We start from the raw sequence: 14,664 nt of genomic DNA on the forward strand, positions 1-14,664 counted from the left end.
ATATTTTTAGTCATCTTATCGGCAGGTTTGTGGTGATATACCTAGATGATATTTTAATTTACTCGTCTGATCTGAAGACACATGATGTACATGTCAGACAGGTACTGCAGGTCCTACGGACAAATAAATTATCTGCGGACATTGAAAAGTGTGTTTTCGCCGTTCAGGAAATACAGTTCCTGGGATATCTATTATCTGCTTCAAGTTTCCGTATGGATCCTAGGAAAGACCAGGCAATTTTAGATTGGGATATTCCTGAGAACCTTAAAGCACTGCAACGGTTCTTGGGTTTTGCAAATTTCTATAGGAAATTCATTAAAAATGATTCTGTGATTGTCAAACCCCTTACTGACATGACTAGGAAGGGGACGGATTTTTCTATATGGTCTGACGCCGCCAAAATGGCATTTTCCTCTCTAAAAGAGAGGTTTACCTCGGCACCTGTACTAATCCAACTTGATGTCTCCCAGCCTTTTATTGTTGAAGTAGATGCTTCAGAGGTGGTAGTGGGGGCTGTACTGTCTCAGGGTCCGTCTCCTGACAAATAGCGTCCTTGCACTTTCTTTTCTAAAAAAACTATCTGCAGCGGAGAAGAACTATGATATTGGCAATAGGGAACTATTAGCTATTAAACTAGCGTTTGAAGAATGGCCTCACTTTTTAGAGGGGGCAATTCACCCCGTCATGGTGATTACGGACCAGAAAAACCTTCTGTACCTCAAATCAGATAAGCGTCTCACCCCTAGACAAGCTAGGTGGTCTTTTATTTTTTACCAGGTTTAACTTTTTCATCACCTATCATCCTGGGGCAAAAAATACCAAGGCAGATGCATTATCTCGTAGTTTCCCTGGAGGGGGTAATGTGGGTGATCCGGTACCCATTCTACAAGGAGGAGTGGTTGTCTCTGCTGTACACTCTGTTCTGGAGGGGAAGGTGTTAGAGGCCCAGGGGGACGCCCCGGTCTCTTGTCCCTCAGAGAAATTGTTTGTACCGTTAAACCTGCATCTCGAATTATTAAAGGAACATCATAATTCGGCACTTGCTGGGCACCCGGGTAGTAAAGTAACCTTGGAGCTATTGTCTCGTCGTTTTTGGTGGCCAAGGTTGCGTCAGGATGTAATGGATTTTGTGTCTACTTGTTCTACTTGTGCACGCGCTAAAGTCTCTCATACACGTCCTGCAGGATCTTTATTGCCACTTGTCATTCCTAATAGGCCATGGACACATCTGTCAATGGATTTCATCACTGACTTACCTTTGTCTGCGGGTAAAACAGTTATCTTGGTAGTAGTGGACAGGTTTAGCAAAATGGTACACTTTATTGCGTTACCCGCACTACCTAATGCTAAAGCTCTTGCTCAGGTATTCATCAGTGAAATCGTGGAGCTTCACGGGGTCCCTTCCGATGTTGTTTCGGATCGGGAAACCCAGTGTATTTCTAAGTTTTGGAAAGCTTTTTGTTGCCGTTTGGGGGTACACTTGTCCTTTTCCTCAGCTTTCCATCCTCAGTCGAATGGACAGACTGAGCGTACCAACCAAAACCTTGAGACATACCTAAGGTGTTTTGTGTCTGAAAACCAAGAGGTGTGGTCATCATATTTACCGTTAGCTGAGTTTGCTATAAATAATCGCCATCAGGAATCCACTGGCAAGTCACCATTTCTTGGTGCATATGGTTTTCATCCCCAATTCTGTACTTTCAAAGAGGGGGGGGTCTTCTGGGGTTCCCAAAGACGAACGGTTTTCATCATCTCTTTCATCTGTATGGCAGAAAGTGCAAACTAACTTGAAAAATATCGGAGGTAAATATAAATGCATGGCTGATAAGAAACGGTCGCCAGGTCCGGACCTAGGAGTGAATGACTATGTGTGGTTATCTACTAGGAATATTAAGTTAAAGGTTCCCTCTTGGAAACTGGGTCCTAGGTTCATTGGTCCTTACAAAATAGTAGCCATCATTAACCCCGTGGCTTTTCGCCTGGAGCTACCTCAAACTCTTAAAATCCATAACGTCTTCCATAAGTCGTTACTCAAAAAGTATGTTCCACCTCTAGAACCGTCACCGCTGCCACCCCCTCCTGTTATTGTTGATGGTAATCTAGAGTTTCAAATATCCAAAATTGTTGATTCTAGTTGGGTCCGCCGTTCTCTTCAATATCTGGTGCATTCGAGGGGTTACGGTCCCGAGGAAAGAATGTGGGTTCCAGCGTCAGAGGTAAACGCCAACAGGTTATTTCGGGCTTTTCATGCCTCTCATCCTGAGAGACCTGGTCCTGAGTGTCCAAAGGCCCCTCGTGGAAAGGGGGGTACTGTCACGAGGGTGTCAAGAGCCACGTCTGACTCCGTTATACCCGGGGTCAGGAAGTCGCAGCGGGTGGCTGCGCGCTCTATGTCTAAAGATCGCGCTGTTACTTAATGGTAGCTTTCTGTGTTTGCCTTGCAATCCTTTTTGTCTCACTCTGGGATCCGTAGCTTCTTCTCCTCAGCTGTTTCTTTTCCGGCACTCCCAACCTCTTTATATTCCCCTCTCCCACTTCTCTGGTTACCAGATATAGAGCTTCCTGCCTGGACTTCTATACTGACCCACTGGAGCTGTGTAGCTGTTATTCCTGGTTGTCGTACCAGAGCATTACCCTTCGGATCCCTGTTGGTCTTTTGTTGTCCGCTGTTGTCGCCCACCTGGGATTATATGTTTTGTCAGTATTGTCTGTCCTCTCCCTGGTGTTTTCCTTTAGTGTTATTGGTGCAGACTAGTGTTCCCACCGCCCTATTCACTACTTAGGGCTCATCTTAAGGAAAGCCAGGGTTTAGGCACGTGATTGGCGTACAGGTGAAAAACCTGTCTAGGGACGTCAGTGCAGTCAGGTGCCAGCCTCAAGGTGAGTTAGGGGTCACCATCATTCCCTCTCCCTTGGACAGGGCCTTCCCTTTTCCCTCCCTTTGCGTCACGTATGTGATCGGCACGCCGGTCGTTATAAGGGGATTTTATCCCCGAAACGCGTAGTGTGTTTGCAATAAATACTTCTGAAGATTCGTTATTCGCATCTGGATGGTTCCTTGCGCTGAGGGATGTTCCTTCCTTCCACTTTATACTAATCCTTTGTGTGGGCCTTGGCACGCTTATCTGAGGACACCTGCATCCGTGGCTGCATACCTACCTTTCAAATTGGGGATTGAATTTATCTCCAACACGTCTACAGTAGTGTTGTGCCTATATAAGCACAACCCCATAAGGTGAGCCTCCTAAATTGGAGTTTATTTCAATTCCCAAAAGTTTTTACACTATGGTGCACCCTGTTTTTCTGTTTATACAGTAAACAACCTGCTTGTACACGTCACTCTTCCTAGGAGTGGCCGTCCTGTAAAGATGACTGCAAGAGCACAGCGCAGACTGCTCAATGAGGTGAAGAAGAATCCTAGAGTGTCAGCTAAAGACTTACAAAAGTCTCTGGCATATGCTAACATCCCTGTTAGCGAATTTACGATACGTAAAACACTAAACAAGAATGGATTTCATGGGAGGATACCACAGAGGAAGCCACTGCTGTCCAAAAAAAACATTGCTGCACGTTTACAGTTTGAACAAGAGCACCTGGATGTTCCACAGCAATACTGGCAAAATATTCTGTGGACAGATAAAACCAAAGTTGAGTTGTTTGGAAGAAACACACAACACTATGTATGGAGAAAAAGAGGCACAGCACTCCAACATCAAAACCTCATCCCAACTGTGAAGTATGGTGGTGGGGACATCATGGTTTGGGGCTGCTTTGCTGCGTCAGGGCCTGGACGGATTGCTATCATAGAAGGAAAAAAGCAAGGGTTAATAGCCAAACAAAACTCAATATTTATGGGCCTGATTCTGTAGTTTACAGAAACACCCCATATGTGGTCGTAAACTGCTGTATGGGCACATGACAGGGCGCAGAAGGAAAGGAATGCCATACGGTTTTTGGAAGGCAGGTTTTGCTGGACTGTTTTTTTTGACACCATGTCCCATTTGAAGCCCCCCTGATGCACCCCTAGAGTAAAAACTCCATACAACTGACCCCATTTTAGAAACTATGGGATAGGGTGGAAGTTTCTTTGGTACTAGTTTAGGGTACATATGATTTTTGGTTGCTCTATATTTATTTTGGCACTGTTTTTATTTTTTGTTATTTACAACATTCATCTGACAGGTTAGATCATGTGGTAATTTTATAGACCAGGTTGTCACGGACGCGGTGATACCTAATATGTATACTTTTTTTTTATTTATGTAAGTTTTACACAATGATTTATTTTTTTAAACAAAAAAAACTCATGTTTTAGTGTTTCCATAGTCTGAGATCCATAATTTTTTCCGTTTTTGGGCGATTACCTTGGGTAGGGTATGATTTTTGCGGGATGAGATGACGGTTTGATTGGCACTATTTTGGGGTGTGTGTGACTTTTTGATCGCTTGCTATTACACTTTTTGTGATGTAAGGTGACAAAAAATGGCTTTTTTTACACCGTTTTTATTTGTATTTTTTTACGGTATTCACCTGAGTGGTTAGGTCATGTGATATTTTTATAGAGCAAGTCAGTACGGACGCGGTATACTTTTTTTTATTTATGTAAGTTTTACACAATTATTTCATTTTTGAAGCAAAAAAAATCATGTTTTAGTGTTTCTATAGTCTGAGAGCCATAATTTTTTCAGTTTTTGGGCGATTACCTTGGGTAGGGTATGATTTTTGCGGGATGAGATGACGGTTTGATTGGCACTATTTTGGGGTGCGTGTGACTTTTTTGCTTGCTATTACACTTTTTGTAATGCAAGGTGACAAAAAATTGTTCATCTGAGGGGTTAGGTCATGTGATATTTTTATAGAGCCGGTCAATACGGACGCGGCGATACCTAATATGTATACTTTTTTAAATTTATGTAAGTTTTACACAATAATATAATTTTTTAAACAAATAAAAATCATGTTTTAGTGTCTCCATATTCTGAGCCATAGTTTTTTTATTTTTTGGGCGATTGTCTCAGGTAGGGTCTCATTTTTTGCGGGGGTGCATATGACTTTTTGATCACTTGCTATTACACTTTTTGTGATGTAAGGTGACAAAAAAATGGTTTATTTAGCAGAGTTTTTATTTTTAATTTTTTTACGGTGTTTATCTGAGGGGTTAGGTCATGTGATATTTTTATATAGCCGGTCGATACCGACGCGGTGATACCTATTATGTATACTTTTTTTTATTTATGTCAGTTTTACACAGTAACAGCTTTTTTAAAACAAAAAAATGATTTTTTTAGTGTCTCCATATTCTGAGCCATAGTTTTTTTATTTTTTGGGCGATTGTCTCAGGTAGGGGCTCATTTTTTGCGGGATGAGGTGACGGTTAGATTGGTACTATTTTGGTGGGCAATTGCCTTTTTAATTGCTTGCTGTTGTACTTTTTGTGATGTAAGGTGACAAAAAAATGGTTTATTTAGCACAGGTTTTTTTTGTTTTTTTTACGGTGTTTATCTGAGGGGTTAGGTCATGTGCTACCTTTATAGATCCGGTCGATACGGACATGGCGATACCTAATATGTATACCTTTTTTTTCCTATTTTTTACCAATTTTTTAAAACTTTATTTGGGCAAAATGACGTTTTTGTTTATTTTTACTTGAAACTTTAAATTTTGGGGGGGAAACTTTTTTTTCAACTTTTTTTTTTCACTTTATTTTTTTGTCCCACTTTGGGACTTGAACTTTTGGGGGTCTAATCTCTTTACAATGCATTCCAATACTTCTGTATTGGAATGCATTGGCTGTATGAGTAATACTGTGTGATCGGAACTATACATGACGTACCGGTACGTCATGTGTCCTTAAGTACCAGGACAACATGCCGTACCGGTACATCATGTCTCCTGAAGAGGTTAAAGCCATCTGTCCACCAGCTGAAGCTCAACAGAAGATGGGTGTTGCAACAGGACAACGACCCAAAGCATAGAAGTAAATTAACAACAGAATTGCTTAAACAGAAGAAAATACGCCTTCTGGAGTGGCCTATTCAGAGTTCTGACCTCAACCCGATTGAGATGCTGTGGCATGATCTCAAGAAAGCGATTCACACCAGACATCCCAAGAATATTGCTGAACTGAAACAGTTCTGTAAAGCGGAATGGTCAAGAATTACTGAACGTTGTGCACATCTGATCTGCAACTACAGGAAATGTTTGGTTGAAGTTATTGATGTCAAAGGAGGTTTGCATCCAAGGGTTCACATACTTTTTCCACCTGCACTGTGAATGTTTACATGGTGTGTTCAATAAAAACACGGTAACATTTAATTCTTTGTGTGTTATTAGTTTAAAGGGAACCTGTCACCAGTTTTATGGTGTCTAACTAAGGGCAACATAAATAAGTGACTGATTCTCTTAGCACAATGCTGGGTCACTTTCTTTAATTGACCCAGTCAATCTGCCAACATCTTGTATTGAAAAGCTCCAGCTGATAATGATGAGTCATGAATATTCATGAGCTCCTGACTCTCCCCGCCCACCTGCTGCTGAATGACAGTTTGTTTCCATATGAACCAGCAGCAGGTGGGCAGGGGAGTGGCTATAGCTCTGAATTAAATATACACTGGACTCAATGACATCACGCTGGACTCCAATCAGCTCATTAGCATGCGGCATGCGGCATCTTTTTGTGTATATTATGAGGTAACCATCTGTCACACCAGTAAATGAATACATCTAAGGCACTTTTTTAGTAGTTAATGATTGTATATAATTAGTTAGATTATAATCAAATATCCACATGACAGGTTCCCTTTAAGCAGACTGTGATTGCCTATTGTTGTGACTTAGATGAAGATCAGATCACATTTTATGAACAATTTGTGCAGAAATACATATAATTAAAAAGGGTTCACATACTTTTTCTTGCAACTGTAATATATATATATATATATACACTGCTCAAAAAAATAAAGGGAAAACTTAAACAACACAATGTAACTCCAAGTCAATCACACTTCTGTGAAATCAAACTGTCCACTTAGGAAGCAACACTGAGTGACAATCAATTGCACATGCTGTTGTGCAAATGGGATAGACAACAGGTGGAAATTATAGGCAATTAGCAAGACACCCCCAATAAAGGAGTGGTTCTGCAGGTGGTGTCCACAGACCACTTCTCAGTTCCTATGCTTCCTGGCTGATGTTTTGGTCACTTTTGAATGCTGGCGGTGCTTTCACTCTAGTGGTAGCATGAGACGGAGTCTACAACCCACACAAGTGGCTCAGGTAGTGCAGCTTATCCAGGATGGCACATCAATGCGAGCTGTGGCAAGAAGGTTTGCTGTGTCTGTCAGCGTAGTGTCCAGAGCATGGAGGCGCTACCAGGAGACAGGCCAGTACATCAGGAGACGTGGAGGAGGCCGTAGGAGGGCAACAACCCAGCAGCAGGACCGCTACCTCCGCCTTTGTGCAAGGAGGAACAGGAGGAGCACTGCCAGAGCCATACAAAACGGTCAGAAACAGACTCCATGAGGGTGATATGAGGGCCCGACGTCCACAGGTGGGGGTTGTGCTTACAGCCCAACTCCGTGCAGGACGTTTGGCATTTGCCAGAGAACACCAAGATTGGCAAATTCGCCACTGGCGCCCTGTGCTCTTCACAGATGAAAGCAGGTTCACACTGAGCACATGTGACAGACGTGACAGAGTCTGGAGACGCCGCGGAGAACGTTCTGCTGCCTGCAACATCCTCCATTCTGACCGGTTTGGCATTGGGTCAGTAATGGTGTGGGGTGGCATTTCTTTGGAGGGCCGCACAGCCCTCCATGTGCTCGCCAGAGGTAGCCTGACTGCCATTAGGTACCGAGATGAGATCCTCAGACCCCTTGTGAGACCATATGCTGGTGTGGTTGGCCCTGGGTTCCTCCTAATGCAAGACAATGCTAGACCTCATGTGGCTGGAGTGTGTCAGCAGTTCCTGCAAGACAAAGGCATTGATGCTATGGACTGGCCCGCCCGTTCCCCAGACCTGAATCCAATTGAGCACATCTGGGACATCATGTCTCACTCTATCCACCAACGTCACGTTGCACCACAGACTGTCCAGGAGTTGGCAGATGCTTTAGTCCAGGTCTGGGAGGAGATCCCTCAGGAGACCGTCCGCCACCTCATCAGGAGCATGCACAGGCATTGTAGGGAGGTCATACAGGCACGTGGAGGCCACACACACTACTGAGCCTCATTTTTACTTGTTTTAAGGACATTACATCAAAGTTGGATCAGCCTGTAGTGTGTTTTTCCACTTTAATTTTGAGTGTGACTCCAAATCCAGACCTCCATGGGTTGAAAAATTTGATTTCCATTTTTTTTTTTTTTTGTGATTTTGTTGTCAGCGCATTCAACTATGTAAAGAACAAAGTATTTCAGAAGAATATTTAATTAACTCAGATCTAGGATGTGTTATTTTTGTGTTCCCTTTATTTTTTTGAGCAGTGTATATATATATATAATCAAATAGAAAGCAGGACTGAGCGGGATCTAAGATGCTGGATACTGGACCGTGTCGAACTTCCTAGGAGAGGTGGAGACCGTCTAGCTATTCTTAAGAAAAGGGAATTGCGGTGGATTTATGATTTAGATAGCTTGCACCCCAGAGGATTAAATGTAGAGTTCAGATAGGTGCCTAGTGATCTGTTGCTTGCCCCCTTTTTCCATGCATTTATGTGTTACACTTTCCCCGTACCTGTAATAGTGTCGGAGAATTGTGAAAGTACTATATACAACTGCAAACGTAATAGAGTATAAAGTTGGAAACTTATATATATTTTTTCTTGCCTTTTAGAATTTTTAACCCTCACGATGCTGGATGCGGATCCCTGGACTTTAATTTGTTGGAAGCGATGCAGCCCAGTACCAACTACAGTGTCCTACTCCAGAGACATTATTAAGCTACAGTGCGATGCTGTTTTCTGTATATGTTGAGGGACAATCCCTCTATGACCGCTTTTTCCAGCAAGTGGGTTAGGTAGGTCGGTGGGGCTCATGGAGATGTCCCCCTCCGACGTACACGGCCCCAAGGTCTGGTGTCCCTCCCGAGAGGTGGGGATCCCGGTCCTGATGCTGGCACCTGTAGGAGATCCCTGCTGCGGTCTGCTGCACATTTTCTATGTGTTCCGTTCTATGGTCACGACTTTGAGTATATACTCTGTATGGTTATTATTCACGTGACGAACATAGAGCGGACATCTAGGGCATTCTTCCCTGAACCAAAATGGAGCTGGTAGATGTTACCCTATAGAGCGCATGCGCACTATTTTGACATTGTGATTCACATGATGTTGTTACTCTGGGCATGCGCATTGAGGAGATCGAGACGCATAGGGAGCATGATGGTATATGTGGGCTCCATGGCTTTCCGAATTTCACTCCTGGGATCCCCATTCAGTATGTCTGCACTGTTTTATGATTCTAATTGGAACACAAGTTCTACATATATTTTGTTCTATATAAGAGGGATGGTATCCTGGTATGATAGAACGTATAACACTAGTCACTATGCTAAACATGCACTTTATAATTGTATCACATGTCTGTAATTTAAGATGATTGTAACCACACCCTGATGGGTGGAACACTTTTTGTAATGCTTTAAATGTGCTCACTTTCACTGTCTCCATGCTTGAGAAAGGCTCGCAAGAGCTGAAACGTCGCAAACTTTGCCATAACATGGGTGAATAAACAGCTTTGATTTTTTTCATCACATTTTGGAGTGCAGTCCTGCTTTCTATTTGATTATACTATTGGGGATTGCCGTTGCCCCCTTTTGGACATTGCACCCGCTTGTCAGGTTGGTGCTCCCGTTGGACTTTCTTTTTTTTTATATATATATATATATATACACACCTTATTAAAATGATACAAACATTATTTAGCGTTAACAAGCCTGTATACCACACATGACTGCTGCAGCCAATCACTGGCCTCTGCGGTCTCATGCCAAATATTACTATGGTAATATGTGTGCATTATACAGGCATGTCAACGCTGCAGCCAAAACATGAAGTCATGACTGCAGCACTGGGGAGCATTGGAGTGGTGGCACTGGCACGGAGGTGGTTTGGGATGGGATAGTTCACACGAACGTATGGCTTTTTCAGTGTTTTGCGGTCCGTTTTTCACGGATCCGTTGTTCCGTTTTTTGTTTCCGTTGTGTTTCCGTTTTTCCGTTCCGTTTTTCCGTATGGCATATACAGTATACAGTAATTACATAGAAAAAATTGGGCTAGGCATTACATTTTCAATAGTTGGTTCAGCAAAAACGGAACGGATACAGAGGACATACGGATGCATTTCCGTATGTGTTCAGTTTTTTTTGCGGACCCATTGACTTGAATAGAGCCACGGAAAGTTATTTGCGTGCAATAATAGGACATGTTCTATCTTTCAACGGAAAAACGGAAATACGGAAACAGAATGCATACGGAGTACATTCCGTTTTTTTTGCGGAACCATTGAAATGAATGGTTCCGTATACGGACCGTATACGGAACACAAAAAAACGGCCCGTACAAAAAAAAACGTTCGTGTGAACTACGCCTTAAGCTGTGCATGAGGCGCAGCTCAGCAGGGAGCATGTCAGAATGCCATTCACCCTAATAGATCCCAGATTCTAGCCCCCGAGGGGGCAAAAAGTAAAAAAAGAAATATTAAAAGTTTAAATCATGCCCCATTCCCAATTTTACGTATAAAAAATAAACAATAAAAACAATAAAAAATAAACATATCAGGTATTGCCACATCTGAAAATGTCTGAAGTATTAAAATATTGTTTGAAAATTCCTGTGTGAACAGACAAAACAATAAGAACACATGATTCAACATTTTTTTGTCACGTTGTCCCTTCAAAAAGTTTAATAACAGTGATCAAAAAGTTGTACATACCCCAAAAATGGTACATACCCCAAAAAACTAGTTTGTCCCACAAAAAAAAAGCCCTCATAAAGCTCTGTAGACAAAAATATTAAAAAGTTATTGCGATGCAAAGAAAATTTTGATTTTTTTTCCCAAAGAAAATAAAAAGTATAAAAATTTGGTATTGCTGTAATCTTATTGAGTTACAGAATAAGGATGTCATGTCATTTTTAGTGCACAGTGAACACCATAATGTCAAATACCTTAGCAGAATTGTGTTTTTTTGTCTCAATTTTATCCCATAAATAATTTTATGCAGTTTTCCAATATACAGCATGGTAAATTAAATGGTGCCACTAAAAATACATTTTGTCCCACAAAAATAAGCCCTCATATGGCTATGTGAATAGAAAAATAAAAAAGTTATGGCTATTGGAATGCGGGGAGGAAAATGTGGAATTGAAAAATCAAAAATGCAAAAATGAAAATAGGCTCAGTCCTTAAGGCTGCGCTCACACGGGCGAGATTTCCGCGCGGGTGCAATGTGAACGTATTGCACCCGCACTGAATCCCGACCCATTCATTTCAATGGGGCTGCTCAGATGATCGGTGATTTTCACGCATCACTTGTGCGTTGCGTGAAAATAGCAGCATGCTCTATATTCAGCGTTTTTCACGCAACGCAGGCCCCATAGAAGTGAATGGGGTTGCGTGAAAATCGCAAGCATCCGCAAGCAAGTGCGGATGCGGTGCGATTTTCACGCATGGTTGCTAGGTGACAGTCTATTCACTGTATCATTTTCCTTTATAACATGGTTATAAGGGAAAATAATAGCATTCTGAAAACAGAATGCTTAGTAGGTGATCAATTGAGGGTTAAAAAAAATATAATAATTAACTCACCTTCTCCTCTTGATCGCGTAGTTACCGGTCTCTTCTTTACTTCTTTAATGATGAGCTGTGGGCTAAAGGACCTGTGGTGAAGTCAGATCACATGATCCTATCACATGGTCCATCACCGTGGTGATATTTTCCCTTATAACCATGTTATTATTTTCCCTTATAACCATGTTATAAGGGAAAATTACAACATCTACACGACACCTAACCCAAACCTGAACTTCTGTGAAGAAGTTCGGGTCTGGGTACTACAGTCGGTTTTTTATGACGCGCGTGCAAAACACATTGCACCCACGCGATAAAAACTGAACATCGGAACGCAATCGCAGTCAAAACTGACTGCAATTGCGTTCCTACTCACGCAGGTTTGCCGCAATACATCGGGACGCATCCGGACCTAATCCGGACACGCTCGTGTGAACCCAGCCTAAAGGGTTAAAAAAATGTCAGCCGGCACTAGCAAAAAATGTGCAAAAAAGTCCCCAAAAAAAGCCACAAGAAACACATAAAAATTGCAGGTGGCCAAAAAACACACCTCATGGGTCAAAAAAATGCTACTATAAAAAATTGTTCTTAGTTGTCCAGCAAAAATGAGAGAAATAAAGGCACCAAAACCCACAAACTCCCCAAAAAACTATGTATGACACCAGCCTAAGCAGATGTAATTGCAAGGGTATTGGAATATCTTCCCTTACTTGGCGTTTGTGGTGCTTGAAAGTTTGTGAACCCTTCAGAATGTTCTATATTTCTTCAAACATTTAACCTAAAATTATACCAAATTTTCACATAAGGCATAAAAGTACATAAAGATAACCAAATCAAATAAATGAGGTCAAAATATTACACTTGATCATTTACTCATTGAGAAAATTTTTCCAATATCACATGTCTGAGAGTGGCAAAAGTATGTGAACCTTTAGGATTAACAGATAAATTGAAGGCAAAATTAGAGTTAGGTAAGGAATGGGCTGCTCATCTGGCAATCCTAGCAAATGCCAAATGGGCAGGTCCCGCCAAGTGCCACTTGCTTCAGGTGCATCGCTAGGCAAAAACATCCGGGACTTGAACCCTGGATGTTTTATCTAGTTCCCCAAAAGTAGTGGCCACTGCAGATACAACTGTATTGCCATCCTCAGAATAGCGATATAGTTGAAAAGTGTAGTGGGACACAGGAGCCAATGATGCCCAGCCCAGGCATTCACTCTCATAGGCCACAAGGCCTAAAGCCTATGAGGCAACACAAGTGGTTGCGAAGTGACTACATCATCACAACTGCCTGTACCAGGTGACGCAAACCAGGCTGTGGGCCAAAAGCATAGAGCAAGACCCAGGTAAGTTTATTTTTTTTCATGTAGCTTTAAGGGAACATATGTTATAAGTACAGGGGACACTACTGTGGGATATTATAAGCACTGGGTAAATACAGTGGAGGCATTATAACCACTAGTGCCACCACAGGGGCCAGGGGGCATTATAAATAATGGGGGCACTTCAAGGGAACATTATAACTATCGGGAGATTATAAGTACTGGGGCAATACAGGGGGCATTATAACTAGTGAGGGCACTACAGAGGGACATTATAGGGACTGGGGCTCCCACAGGGGGACATTATAACTACTGGGAGTGCTACAGGGGGACATTATAAGTACTAGGGCAATACTGGGGGCATTAAAACTACTGGGGGCTACTACAAGGGGGCATTATAACTACTGGGGGCACTAAAGGGAGACATTATAACTACTTATGGCACTATAGAGGGACATTATAATTACTGGAGGCACTAAAGGGGCACATTATAACTACATTATTATTATTGGGCACAACGTGGAGACTCTCAGGGATAAATATCACTGTAGGGGGCACTATTATTAATGATAGCACTCTAGAAGAAAATTATGATTGATGGGACTTTTGGGAGAGCTATTAATATGAGGGGACTATTTTTATGGTACGGGTATTTCTTCAGTACAATATTTGGGGGAGTTAGGGAGCACAGCGGGGATACACCTAAAGAAAATAGGGAACCAACAGTTTTCAATTATCAAATTGGAACAACCGCCCATATATATCAACACCATGCATAGCACAATCCACTCACACCTACGGCAAAAGATATAACCATATGCAGTGTCCCACTACGTGATTGTGGACACCATAAAACTTGTTTTATTGTCATTATATTATGCCTGTATGCTATAATTCATCCCATGTCATATTCACCCATGTCACTATGTGATTCTACATGTAAGATCCTTTACACAGACCTAGTTAGGGTGCACTACACTAGTTTCTCCACAAGATGGGGCAGTGTTACAGTGTATATATAGCTTAGCTCAGGCCCAAGTTAGGCAGGTTCAGAACAGTTTAGTCAGAGAGCAGCCATGAAGTAGCTGCTTGCTGGAGGGAGGCCTCCTGCCTCTCTACTCTCTCCCTGTTGGCTCCACAGCCCAGGGTTAAAGCCACAAGATTCCACCCAGAGGTGAGAAGTCCACTTCTACAGCTCGCTCCTCCGGGGTGACCACTCCAGTGTCCAGCTACTAAAGCAAGTATTCAAGGGGATTTTTATATTGTCTTAAAGTCAAAGGATAGCACACGGCCATACTTAAGGGCTTCCCAGGCACCTTTGCAAGCAGGTGTAGGACACAGCTTCCGGCATCCACACCTTCCAGTTTAAACCCTGAGGACAGATAGGCCATCTGTCAGAAAACACTGGAAAATAGAGGTTCAAGGACTCAGCAAACCACCTTCAAGTCTGGTTAGGATCAGGCGAGAGTTTTTACCAGTAGCTTTCACATACACTCACCTAAAGAATTATTAGGAACACCTGTTCTATTTCTCATTAATGCAATTATCTAGTCAACCA

The sequence above is a fragment of the Bufo bufo genome, chromosome 2 (assembly GCF_905171765.1).
Source record: "Bufo bufo chromosome 2, aBufBuf1.1, whole genome shotgun sequence".
Lineage (NCBI taxonomy): Eukaryota > Metazoa > Chordata > Amphibia > Anura > Bufonidae > Bufo > Bufo bufo.